A 12346-nucleotide genomic window follows, 5' to 3' on the forward strand; every position below is an offset into this window, starting at 1 on the left:
AGGGATTCCCTGTAAACGGATGAGCTGTCCATTGGAGAAAAACTCCATATATAACTGTGAGAAATCCATAGTAATCCTGCCTAAGGTCATCAACCAATCACAACCAAGTACAATATCTATGGGCCCCATTTCCAAAGTGATCAGGTTTACTTTGACTTCAAAATTTTCAGCCATCTGCAAAGAAACCTGTGGGCAAATTTGTGTGCTGGTTTCCTCTTCACCATTAGCCACTTGTACTTGAATGGGCTGCTGTAAGTCAGTGGGAACACAATTCAACTTGTACATAATAGATTTATTGACAAAATTGTGAGTACTGCCACTATTTATCAAGATGAACACTGGCTTTCCACATATGCTTCCCTTCATACGAAGTGTATTAGGGCTCTTAGATCCCGTCCAAGCATCCATAGAGATAGAACAATTAGTGGCAGCAGGCAACTCATTACAAAATCCACCAGGATCAAATGGAATATGGCACATTATTAACATCCTAACTATTCCCAACTTCTTACAGAATCTAAAGATTTTTATGATTTTAGAATTCATTTTCATTGTGAAAATCCATTGCCTTCTTTCTTATTATTACTCTTCTACCTTTTATGTATTTGTATGCTCTATTGGAAAGGCTTGGCATGCCAATTGGATTAGAAGAAGCAAGGAATTTGTTAAGGTAATTGGACCATATCTTTCAATGTTGCAGGGATTTCACTCTCTTTTGCTTTCAAGAAACATGGATGGAGCTCTAATGAAAAAGAAGAGTCATATTCATGTTTTTGAGAAAGAAGAATATTTTAGAAGGAGAAAAAGAACCATAAGGTTCTTTGCAATTAGGTTGAAGATGGAAGGCTGACAGACCAAGGAAAAAAGTACATTTCTTTGTGGATAAATTGAAATTTATATCCAAAAAATCCATTAATAAGTTAGCCACCAAAATTTTGGACCCTTCATGAACACAATTAGGTTTATTGGAGATGAAAAATGGCTTGTTGGGGTATTCTAATCATTTGCAATCTCAACATGTAAGTGAGGTTCACAATTTGAGGCAATTGCTTTATTACTACCATTATTCTTGGGAGGTTAAGTATGGACAATAAGCAAATAGATTGGTCGAGGTAGACACATAGTTAAAATAAAAGATGGAGAAAATTGAGAAGCTCAAGGAGGAGAACAAATAAAAAGGATCACGTGGATAAATTGAAATCCTCACTAACTTGAACTGTTTCACGTTCACACAAAGGTTTTTTAAAGGCCTTGACAATTTAGCACTAAAAGATAGGGACTTCAAGAAAATATTAAAAAAGAATAACATGTATTGATTTCAAGAATTTTCATTTGATGAGGCAAATAGTATGCTGGACAATAAGAAGCAAAATATCAGGCTCCATTTCACCTAAGGGCACCACATTTCTTAACATGAAGGACAAAGAGATAAATGACACAACCATTCTAGTTCTACTAAGGTATGTTACACTCCATAGAATTGTCTTTGATTTAATCCTTAATATATAACTCGTGTTATCTCCATTTCTTACTTTCTCCACATTTGATTCCCTTGTTTCAATGCATCATAGTCATTGCATCCAAAAAGAGGACTTGGAACCTACAATGTGCAAAGAGAGAGTTTGATACTATCAAAATACCCTCCTACGCATTGTGGGGTCTGTGTCATGAAATGCCCCATTGTTGTCACCTTTTTGCTTATCACATCTTATCTCATTGTTTGTAGGTGTCTAATGCTCACACTACCACTTGATAAGATACGTGAAATAAACCCTTATGAAATTCTATATGTCATCATTTCTTATCATGAGGGATATATCTTTGTCCATACAATGCTTTCTTAAAAGCTTAGAAATGGGCATTGTTTTGTATTAACATACCCATTCATATTTGATTTCATGCAAATCACATTGGAGCAATGCTATCCTATAACTTGAAACTTAGGAAAGCAAATTTCCATGGGAATGTGAGATTGTAAGTGTAAATTGAATCCTCTTACTGACCTATCCCAAGTAAACTACAAGTGATTGATACTAGCATACTCTATAAGTTTTCAAAAAGGATTTTTTCTCTTGTGGACAAACTTCCAATTTTGAAAAAGTACAAGGAGATTTCTATTTATAGCCTCTAAGTCCCTCACTTTAGCTAGACACCTCCTCCTATGTGGATGGAGGGTAATAGAAACTTCTTGGATATATCTTCAAGAAACGTTCGTGCTAGGGAATAAATCAAAGATGATAAGTGAGTTACTAGTTGCTTATCATTAATAACCCCTTTTAGAGCTTACTACTATCTTTTTTGCATTTGAGGTTATTTTGACCTTTGTTTTGGACCTACAAGTGGTTTGATAGTCATTTTTGGGTATATTGCATTTTCGGCTATGTTAGCTGTTTGCAGTGCATACATTATAGATTTTTTTAGGTTGTAAATACAAAATGTATTTGCATATAGATTGCAAATTTCATTTATTATTGTGTAGTCAGTGAAAAAGGCTACATGTTGGTTGTGGTGCACCTGTTATCAGCTTGCTTGCAAATTGTAGTTTTTTTGCAAGGTTGTTTGTTTTGTCAAAATGTCTTGCAACTTCAACCAAATTGTTAGTGAGAAGCTTGATAATAATAATTATCTTGCATGGAAGTTTAGGATGTCAAATTTCTTGAAGGGCAAAGGTGTTTGGAGTTTCATTGAAGGAGACATGGCAGTAACACTTGAAGTTTTTATGTGAAATGCTACTACGGAATAGGTAAATGCTAGAAAAGATTGGGAGGAAACACAAAGTAAAGTCATGTATCGATATCTATCAGTATCACAGATAGCATGATGGGCTATTTGTAGGAATCTAATACCCCCCACTATTGCATGGAAGAATCTGGAAAGACTATTTGAAGTAAACAAAAAGGCCAAAAAGCTATAGCTCAAGTTAGAGCTCAGGTCAGAGTTGAACCAAGTGAAAAGAGGGAACTTGTCCATTACTAATTATTCCTTGAAGATCAAAAATATTATTGAAGCTCTTGAATCTATCATGCGGCTTGTATTGATACAGATGGACCAAAACTAATGGAATGATGTGATCGAGGTGCACCTTTGTCGGCAGGGCTTGTTCCCGGTGTGGGGTTGAGTGCATCTCATGATGGCGGGCTCCTATTGACGTGAAATGGTGGAATGAATGAGAATCTCCATTGTCTTTCCACTCGACATGATCTCGACATGTGGTAGACAAGACAACATGGAGCACGCTTTGTACGTGTGGCGGTGGAGATGGCCGATGCATGTGCTCGTGTGCGGCTTGGTCCATGGTGGGAAATGAAAGCATACCCTCATCCCATCCCCATTTGTCATTTTCTTTTTCTCCCTGTATGCTCTAGAGCCTTTGTGCTCCTCCCCTCTTTCTCTTTACATCAAGAACAACACATTGGTGATGAGGTCATGCCTTTTTGCCCCGTAGCCACACTTGATCTGGAGTCGGAACGCATAACAGCAGTGTTGCTCGTGTAACGAAAGATAGCTGCCTAGTCGATCCTGCCAGTAGTCATATGCTTGTCTCAAAGATTAAGCCATGCATGTGTAAGTATAAACTCTCTTGTACTATGAAACTACAAATGACTCATTAAATCAGTTATAGTTTCTTTGATGGTGCCTTGCTACTTGGATAATTGTACTAATTCTAGAGCTAATATGTGCACTAACTCTCGACTTCTGGAAGGGATGCATTTATTAGATAAAAGGCCGATGCAAGCTTGCCCGATAACACGGTGAATCATGATAACTTCTTGAATCGCATGGCCTCAACAGCATCGGCAATGCTTCATGCAAATTTCTCCCCTATCAACTTTCGATGGTAGAATAGAGGCCTACCATGATGCTGACAGGTGACAGAGAATTAGTTCAATTTCGGAGAGGAAGCCTGAGAAATGGCTACCACATCCAAGGAAGAAAACATGCATGAAAATTACCTAATCTTGACACATGGAGGTAGTGACAATAAATAACAATACTGGGCTTTTACAAGTCTGGTAATTGGAATGAGTACAATCTAAATCCCTTAACGAGGATCCAGTGGAGGGAAAGTCTGGTGCCAGCAACCCCCACGGTAATTCTAGCTCCAATAGCGTATATTTAAGTTGTTGCTATTAAAAATATTATAATTGGATATTAGGGTGGGGTGTGTGGTCCGCCTCCTTTGGTGTGCATTGATCGCCCTGCCCTTTCTGTCAAAGATGCGCTCTTGGACTTAATTAACTAGGACATGGATTTGGTGATGTTACTTTGAAAAAATTAGAGTGCTCAAAGCAAGCCTATGCTCTGAATACATTAGCATGGAATAACATGATAGGACTCTGGTCTTATTGTGTTGGTCTTCAGGATCAGAGTAATGATTAATAGGGACAGTTGGGGGCATTCGTATTTCATTGTTAGAGGTGAAATTCTTGGATTTATGAAAGACGGAACTACTGCGAAAGCATTTACTAAGGATGTTTTCATTAATCAAGAATGAAAGTTGGGGGCTCGAAGATGATTAGATACCATCCTAGTCTCAACCATAAATGATGCCGACTAGGGATTGGCGGATGTTATTTTGATGACTTCGCAAGCACCTTATGAGAAATTAAAGTTTTTGATGACTTCGCAAGCTCTTTCTTAATTCTATGGGTGGTGCTGCATCGCTGTTCTTAGTTGGTGGAGTGATTTGTTTGGTTAATTCCGTTAATGAATGAGACCTAATCTTGCTAACTAGTTACACGAAGGATCCTCTTTGTGGCCAACTTCTTAGAGGGACTATGGCCATCTAGGCCATGGAAGTTTGAGGCAATAATAGGTCTATGATGCCTTTAGATGTTCTGGGCTGCACGCGTGCTACACTGATGAATTCAACGAGTTTACCACCTAGATAGAGAGGTCTGGGTAATCTTTTGAAATTTAATCATGACGGGGATAGATCATTGCAATTATTGATCTTCAATGAGGAATTCCTAGTAAGCACAAGTCATCAGCTTGTGTTGACTACATCGCTGCCCTTTGTACACATCGCCCGTCACTCCTACTGATTGAATGGTCCAGTGAAGTTTTCGGATTGTGGCGATGTTGGTGGTTCACCACCGATGATGTTGTGAGAAGTTCATTAAGCCTTAGAGGAAGGAGAAGCCATAACAAGGTTTCTATAGGTGATGACTGGCCAAAGACCAAGCCACTTTTAACTAGGTTGTCAAGCTAACTCCTAGGAGTTGTTGCACTGAATAGGTGATATCGGTAACTAATTTCTATGATTTATTCTAGCCTTCCTCAATAGTTACAACACTTGTTCATAGTAGTCCAACTAATCTAATATCGAAAACTCAGTAAGCTTGCTTAATCTTGCACTTCGTCTCTATCTCTATACTAGACACTAAAATACTAAACCTAGGATTTCTCTCTTTAAAGGAATTGATTTCAGAGCATAGATCCAATAGATCTATCTGCACATCTCCATTTAAATTTCCTTTAAATTATCTCTTCTCTACCTTTATATAATAAATCTATTTTATTATTTATTAATCAGTAAACATTTAAAACAAATCAACTAACATTTCGCAAACCCATAAACTCTAATTTCCCTTTAAAACATTTCCTTGTCCCATATTGGTATAGCTTAATACCTCGTCAACACTTTTGATTTGCATAAAGTTAGACACACCATATTTTATATTAATAATGTTCAAAGTAATAATATCAAATTAATTTTCTTTTTCTTTAATCCCAAGAAAATTCTATAAAACATCCAAAACTATATTCTCAAGTTTTTTATAAAAGATCCTAAAATTTTTAAATTATAAATATGCTTTTTAAAATCAATAAATACTGTAAATTTTATCCAAAATAACTGTTTTTAATTTTAAAGATATATTAAAAATATTCCAAAAATTCTAAAAAAAATTTAAGATACTTTTAATAGTGTATAATTTATTAAAAAAATATTATATCTCATAATTATTCAACCAAATATTTTATAAAAAAAATTATATATACTATTTTAAACCATTTTAACTATTTTTTATTTTTAAAATATAAAAGCAGACCTACATAAATTCTAACAACTATCCAGAGTTGAAAATGAGATTCAAAGATATTTTATAAAAATTATAAACCAAAGAAATGTTTATGCTAAATCACTTATTTCTGTTAAAGGAGGTAGGGTACTTATGTAAAGTACGAGAATCGTAATTGTGTCTTTGGAAGCCGTGTCCTTTGCAGTCCAGCCAAGAGGAATCTATCCAGTCATTCCAAACAGTAAGCTCATCATTTTTCGCTTCCTTGAGTTTTCATTTTCAAATTGCATTGTTGCTATAGGAATAGCCACTTATAACTTTCTTAAGAGTTGATCTTGATTAATTTTAAGCTTAAGAGCTTAGCCTCCATAGTTTCATGTTGATGACTAAGAGGGGGAAGAGAGTAATTCAATATCTCTAGCATGCTTCCCCACAAAATCAAGAGCGAACTGGAGCGATTGAAAGGCAACATATTATTCTCCTACCCTATCACTTCAGAAGAAGGGGGTACATTGAAGCTCCAAATTTGAGGTTGGAGGAGAAGGCATGACGATCTTCATGTAGGGGGCATTGGCTTCAATTCTCCCCTCTTGCTCTTCTCCATTTACAATTCTTTATCCATCTTCTAGTTTCAATTGGCTCAAGAAGCCTCCTCCTCTCTCCCTCTCTTCACAAATAATGGCGTTCAAGAAGATGATGGCGCCATCTCCCAATCTCCCTCCTCTTCCAATTCCTTCTCTCCTCTTGACATGAGAATGACATCCCTCCCCTCCTTTTTCCTCTCGTCGCAGATAACACCCATAGCAGGAAGAAGTACTCCCCATTATATTTAGAAGATGAAGGGCAGGGGGTCATGGCGTTCTCTCTCTCTCTTCATGATTCATGGCGCTTCCCTTCTCTTCACGACCCTTCCTTTTCCAACGGCTACTTTTTCTCTAACTTTCATTCTTTTAATTCATTTTCTTTCCCCCCTTTCTAACCCTTAATTAAAACCATTATTATGGTTTTTATGTTAATTGATGCAGCATTGCCCATAGGAGTTCCCTCCTAACTCGTAGCCATGGTAAACATCCTTCTAACTTAATCAATTTGGTTCCAAAATCACATAGAGAGAGCCCATTGACATGCAATACACATCTATTCATACTCTCCAATCTTCTCCTCTGACTTCACGCTTGTAGCCATAACTTAAGAGAAAGACAATCTCTGCTAGATCTCCTAGAGAATACACTCATCGTCATCATGCTAGAAACACATAGGCCCTCTAATACATGTTGCATTGATAATGAAGAACTTATTGGACTTGTAGTGTATTTTAAGACCATCTCAATGATTTTGGGGTAAAAGTGCTTTTGTTTGATGCTCTTTGTTGAAAAGATAAGATGAGGGTTTTTTGTAATGTAGTTGTGGGCATACCCAAAATGGCAAATTTAAGAGTTTAATAACTATGGCTATGTTGGAGAGTGGTGGAAAACCTTTATCTTAATTCCCATGGAGCTAGAAGAATTGGGTTACAAAATAGTTGCTTTTCCATTGTGGATTCACCAAGGAAATCTATCAAATTTCATCTATAGCACTACCTTTCTCTCATCCAAGAACTTCCTTGTACCGACATCTCCTAGCCAAACTACAGAGACATGGCCTCCAAAAATAGCAACAACAAGCATTGCATCTGCATTAAATTAATGTAAAAAGTTGGTAACAATGTGCCAATTGTGTACAACTTTGCTAAAAATTTTGCAATAGTAGGCATTGTTTCTAGGTGTTGTCAGATGAACTTGTGGAAGGATCATTGATACACATCTCTGAGAACAATGAAAATCGTGGAATGTCCGTGAGGGATCACACTTGCAAGTGTGATTGGCATCGTCTTTTCCCTTTTCGGAGTCAGGAAATAGTGGGGGAGGCTATGATTTAGGGTCGTCCTGCGACCATGTAAGTGGACAAGGGAAGCCTTCGACCTCTCTCCCTTGCTCGGGGTGATCCGTGTTTGTCATCCCTATTTAAGCATATTGCTACCTTGATAAACCTTTTGTCCCTCCCCACACATGGGGGTGGCACGAGGAACTTAAGAAACCTTCTCTTGTTTGAGATTCCTCCCCTTGGGAGGATTGAAAAACAAAATGCAATGACTCTCAGCAATGGACATCTTAACCCTTGCAATGATGAAGAACACAACGAAATGTGATACATAGTGTGAATTGCAGAATTCCGCCAATCATCAAGTCTTTTAATGCAACTTGCACTTGCGGATCATCTAAGGACATGCCTGCTTGAGCATCCCTAACTCCCCTACACCCTCTCCCTTTCTTTGGGGGAGGGTGGAATTGGTTGTTCCTCTCTCTTGGAGCGCGAGGGATACTGCGGTTGGCTGAAATGTATCAGCAACACCGTTGTGTGGTGATGTTGCTCTGCAAGGGTGGTTCGTCTCATTGTTGAAGTGGTAGCTATTTGCGGGTGCGTCTTCAAGGGTGCACGTTTTAGATTGGGCTCTTCGACATCATGGCTTGCCCTCGGTGACCCGAAACACAACTTGGACCTCAAATCAGGAAAGGCTACCCACTAAGCGGATGAAAAGAAACTAACAAGGATTTCCCTAGTAGTGGCGAGTGAACCGAAAAGAGCCCAGCTTGGAAATCATGCAGCTTTGCCTTGCAAATTGTAGTCTAGAGAGGTGCCCTTTGTGGCAGATTGAGCCTAAGTCCCCCTACAACTTCACATTTTGCTCCAATGGTACTGAAAGCGGCTTATATGCTGTCATATCATACTTGGATAATATATCCAAGCCATATTACCTTTGGGATAGCCATATACCATAATCACATCTAATCATCTCAATACCAAGAAAGTATCTCAGCTCACCCAAATCCTTCATCTCAAACTTCTTCTTCAAGAAGTCCTTAACTTCAGCAATCCCATTGCCACTGTCACTTGTAATAATCAAGCCATCCACATAGATAGCAATGATGACCAAACTTGCATTTCCCCTTCTCACATAAAGTGAGTGATCAGCATAAAAAATACAAAATCCAATATTGACAAGATACTCTCTAATCTTGTAAGACCATGCTTTAGGTGCTTGCTTCAGCCCAGAGAGTGCCTTCTTTAATCTTCACACATATGTGGGATGCTCTAAATCCTCATAACCTGCTGGTTTCTCCATATACACTTCTTCTTGCAATTTACCGTGCAAGAAGGCATTCTTAACATCCATTTGTTACAAAAATCCAACCTTTGGCTGTTGCTGCCAAGGCAATCACACATCTAAAAGTTGCTATCCTAGCAATTGGATTGAATGTCTCTTCATAATCTATGCCATATGTTTGAGCATAGCCTTTTGCAACTAGCCGAGCCTTATACTTGCAAATGAAACCATCTGCATTATGCTTGACTTTGTAAACCCACTTACAGCCAATAGCTTTCTTACCCTTAGGCAAGGGTACCAAATCCCAAGTCTTATTGGCTTCTAATGCAGCCATCTCCTCATCCATTGTTGCTGCATCCCAATGAGTATGACCAACATCATCCTCAAAATAAGTGGGCTCAATATCCTCAACTAGCTTCACCATATAAGCATAATGGTGAGTTGCATAACCTTCAAAGCCAAATGTTTTAATAGGGCATTTGACCCTGCTAGACCTGCGTATTACTGGATTACTTAGTGGAGCCTTTACATTACTATGTGCTCTCTATGCACTTGGTGTCCTGACTGAAGGAATACCAAGCTCATCATCCAAACTCTCTGAAACACTAGAATCTCCATCAAATCCCAAATGACTAGTAGATGCATCATTACCATCCATCAATTTCTTCTTTCCTTTGTCTTTTCCTGCAATACTTATAGATCCACTTGAAGATATGGGGCCACTCCTTAGTCTCCCAGACCAAGGGTTCAGTGTAAGTGTAGTAACATATGGTGTTTCTGGTCCACTAAGACTCCGTGATTCTTGATTTTATTTCTACACATAGCTATCATGATCATTATCATCATCTAATACATCACCAGTAGGTGCATACCAACTACTCATCTCATAAAAAATAACATCCTTGCTCACTCTGAACTCGCCTAACAGGGTTATAACAACGATACCCTTTCTTCGCTAAAGAATATTCAATAAAAATACATTTTTTGGCCTTTGGATCAAGCTTCTTTTGTAGCTCATCTGGCACATGAACATATGCAACACATCCAAATACCTTCAAGTGTGATACATCGGGCTTCTTGCCTGTAAAGCATTATTTAGGGGTCATCCCATGAACTACAACTGTGGGAGTTCTGTTCATAATATAGACAACAATATGAACAAGTTCAGAGAGCAAAAATGTTTTGGCATATTCTTTTCAGCCATTAATGCCCGTGTAACTTCTACAATATGCCTATTTTTTCTTTTTGCAACCCCATTTTGCTGTGGGGTATACCTGCAAGTAAATTGCCTCTTTATCCTATGAGTCCTCAAGAAGCCACTAAACTCATTAGAGAGGTACTCTCCCCCTCTATTTGATCTCAAGCACTTAACTTTCAAGCCTGTTTCTATTTCAACAGGTGCCTTGAAACTTTTGAAGTGCTCAAGTACATCACTCTTTTCTTTCATGAAATATACCCATAGCTTTCTTGAACAGTCATCAATAAATGTGACAAAGTATTTGCTGCCACCAAGTGATACATTCTGTGTAGGCCCCCAAAAATCTGTATGCACTACATCAAGTATATTTCTGCTCACTTCTCTGGCATGCGAGAAGGGTTGTCTCACCTGCTTATCAAACTGGCATGCGTCACAGACTTTATGAAATTCTACAACTCTAAAAGAAGGAAACCCTGTAACCAATCCTTTGGATTGCATTAATTTCAACCTTTGTACATTTGCATGTCCAATATGTTTATGCCATATTTCAATGTTTGCAACCACTCCTTTTCCTTTAGCATACATATCAACATCCATTTCAAGAATTCCAGCATCTAAAGTGAACATGCGGCCAACTCTACTTCCTTTTGCGACCAACCTGCACTTATCATTAAAGTCTTCTACAAAACAACCTTTTGCATTGAATCAAACCTGCAACCCTTGCACTACTATTTGGCCAATAGACACTACATTCTTTGTGATTGATGGTACATGTAATACATCTGTCAAACTCTTTGTCTAGCCATCATGCAAGGATAAGGGAACCTTTCCAATGTGTGAAATTGGGTGGCATGAATTATCACCCGTCTGCACATAATCTGGATTTTGTAAGTCCTGCATCTCTCGAAACCATTCAACATAACTGGTCATATGATTAGATGCACCTGAATTGACATACCATACATCATCATGTGTCCCCTTTCCTGTAACTGCATTCATCATATGTTGCATAACAAAAAAACTCTCATTTTTGTCTTCATTCTATTGTAAAGTCGATGCATAATTTCCTTGCTGCAATTTACCACTGTGAATATCATCCTTCTTAGCATAACAATAGGTTGCAATATGACTTGTTTTGCCACAATAATGGAAAATAATATCAAAATTTCTAGAACCTCTATTATATCATCCACCTCTTCCTCTAGAGCTCCCCCTACCTCTAAAGTTTCCTCGGCCTCCTAAAACTTGCATTTCACCAAATTGTTGATTTAACCTATTTTAGTGGTTATCACCAACACGTCCCATACCATGGTCTCTCAAAGAGGATCTACCATGTCCCCTTCTTGAACTTGAGTAAAATTCTTGGACATGTTCTCCATTTCTTTCAAATGAGTCATCTTGCATATTGATCTCTTCGATAATCATGAGAGAGACCAGCTCATCAAAATTTCGAAATGGCTCTCGTACATATACATAAGTGACAAATAATTTCCATGCCTTCTCATTATTAAGGCCACTCAAGTGGATGAAACCAAATAATCATCATCAAGCATTGTATCAATCACTGCTAAAGTATCTGCAAATGCTTCTCACCTTCAAAACATACTCATTGACAAACATTTTCCCTTTCTTCAAGGTATTCAACTCTTGCTTGAGTTGAATCTTTTGTGCCTTTGTATTTATTGAAAACATGTTCTCAAAAATTATCCAAGTTGTATGTGAAGTTTTTGCATTCCTGATATGTCCCAGCATAGTATTATGAATTACTGCAAATAGCCAATACATCACTTTTTGTCTTTTGCATTCCATTCTTTCCATGCCTTCAATTCATCTATAGTCGAGGAGGAATACTCAGTTCTATCTCATTTTCTTAACTTGAAACAAAGTCATAAAGGCCCTTCCCAATGAGGAAGTTCGTCACACGGAACTTCCATGAAGAGTAGTTGTTCTTGTCGAGCTTCTCAATAATGGGATTTCCAC

At 38.0% G+C, this 12346-nt stretch overlaps 1 non-coding gene and 1 pseudogene across 1 annotated transcript; both read left to right on the forward strand.

Annotated features, from left to right (window-relative positions):
• Positions 1 to 3506: 3506 nt before the first annotated feature.
• LOC148011334 (18S ribosomal RNA) lies at positions 3507 to 5186 on the forward strand (annotated as a pseudogene).
• A 2967-nt stretch (positions 5187 to 8153) lies between these two features.
• Positions 8154 to 8306, forward strand: LOC148011335 (5.8S ribosomal RNA). Its single transcript, XR_015689419.1, has one exon. It is a non-coding gene; the product is annotated as a 5.8S ribosomal RNA (ribosomal RNA).
• Positions 8307 to 12346: the final 4040 nt, after the last annotated feature.

The sequence above is a fragment of the Lygodium microphyllum genome, chromosome 28 (genome assembly GCF_053477565.2).
Source record: "Lygodium microphyllum isolate KBCC chromosome 28, Lygodium_microphyllum_v1.1.10, whole genome shotgun sequence".
NCBI lineage: Eukaryota > Viridiplantae > Streptophyta > Polypodiopsida > Schizaeales > Lygodiaceae > Lygodium > Lygodium microphyllum.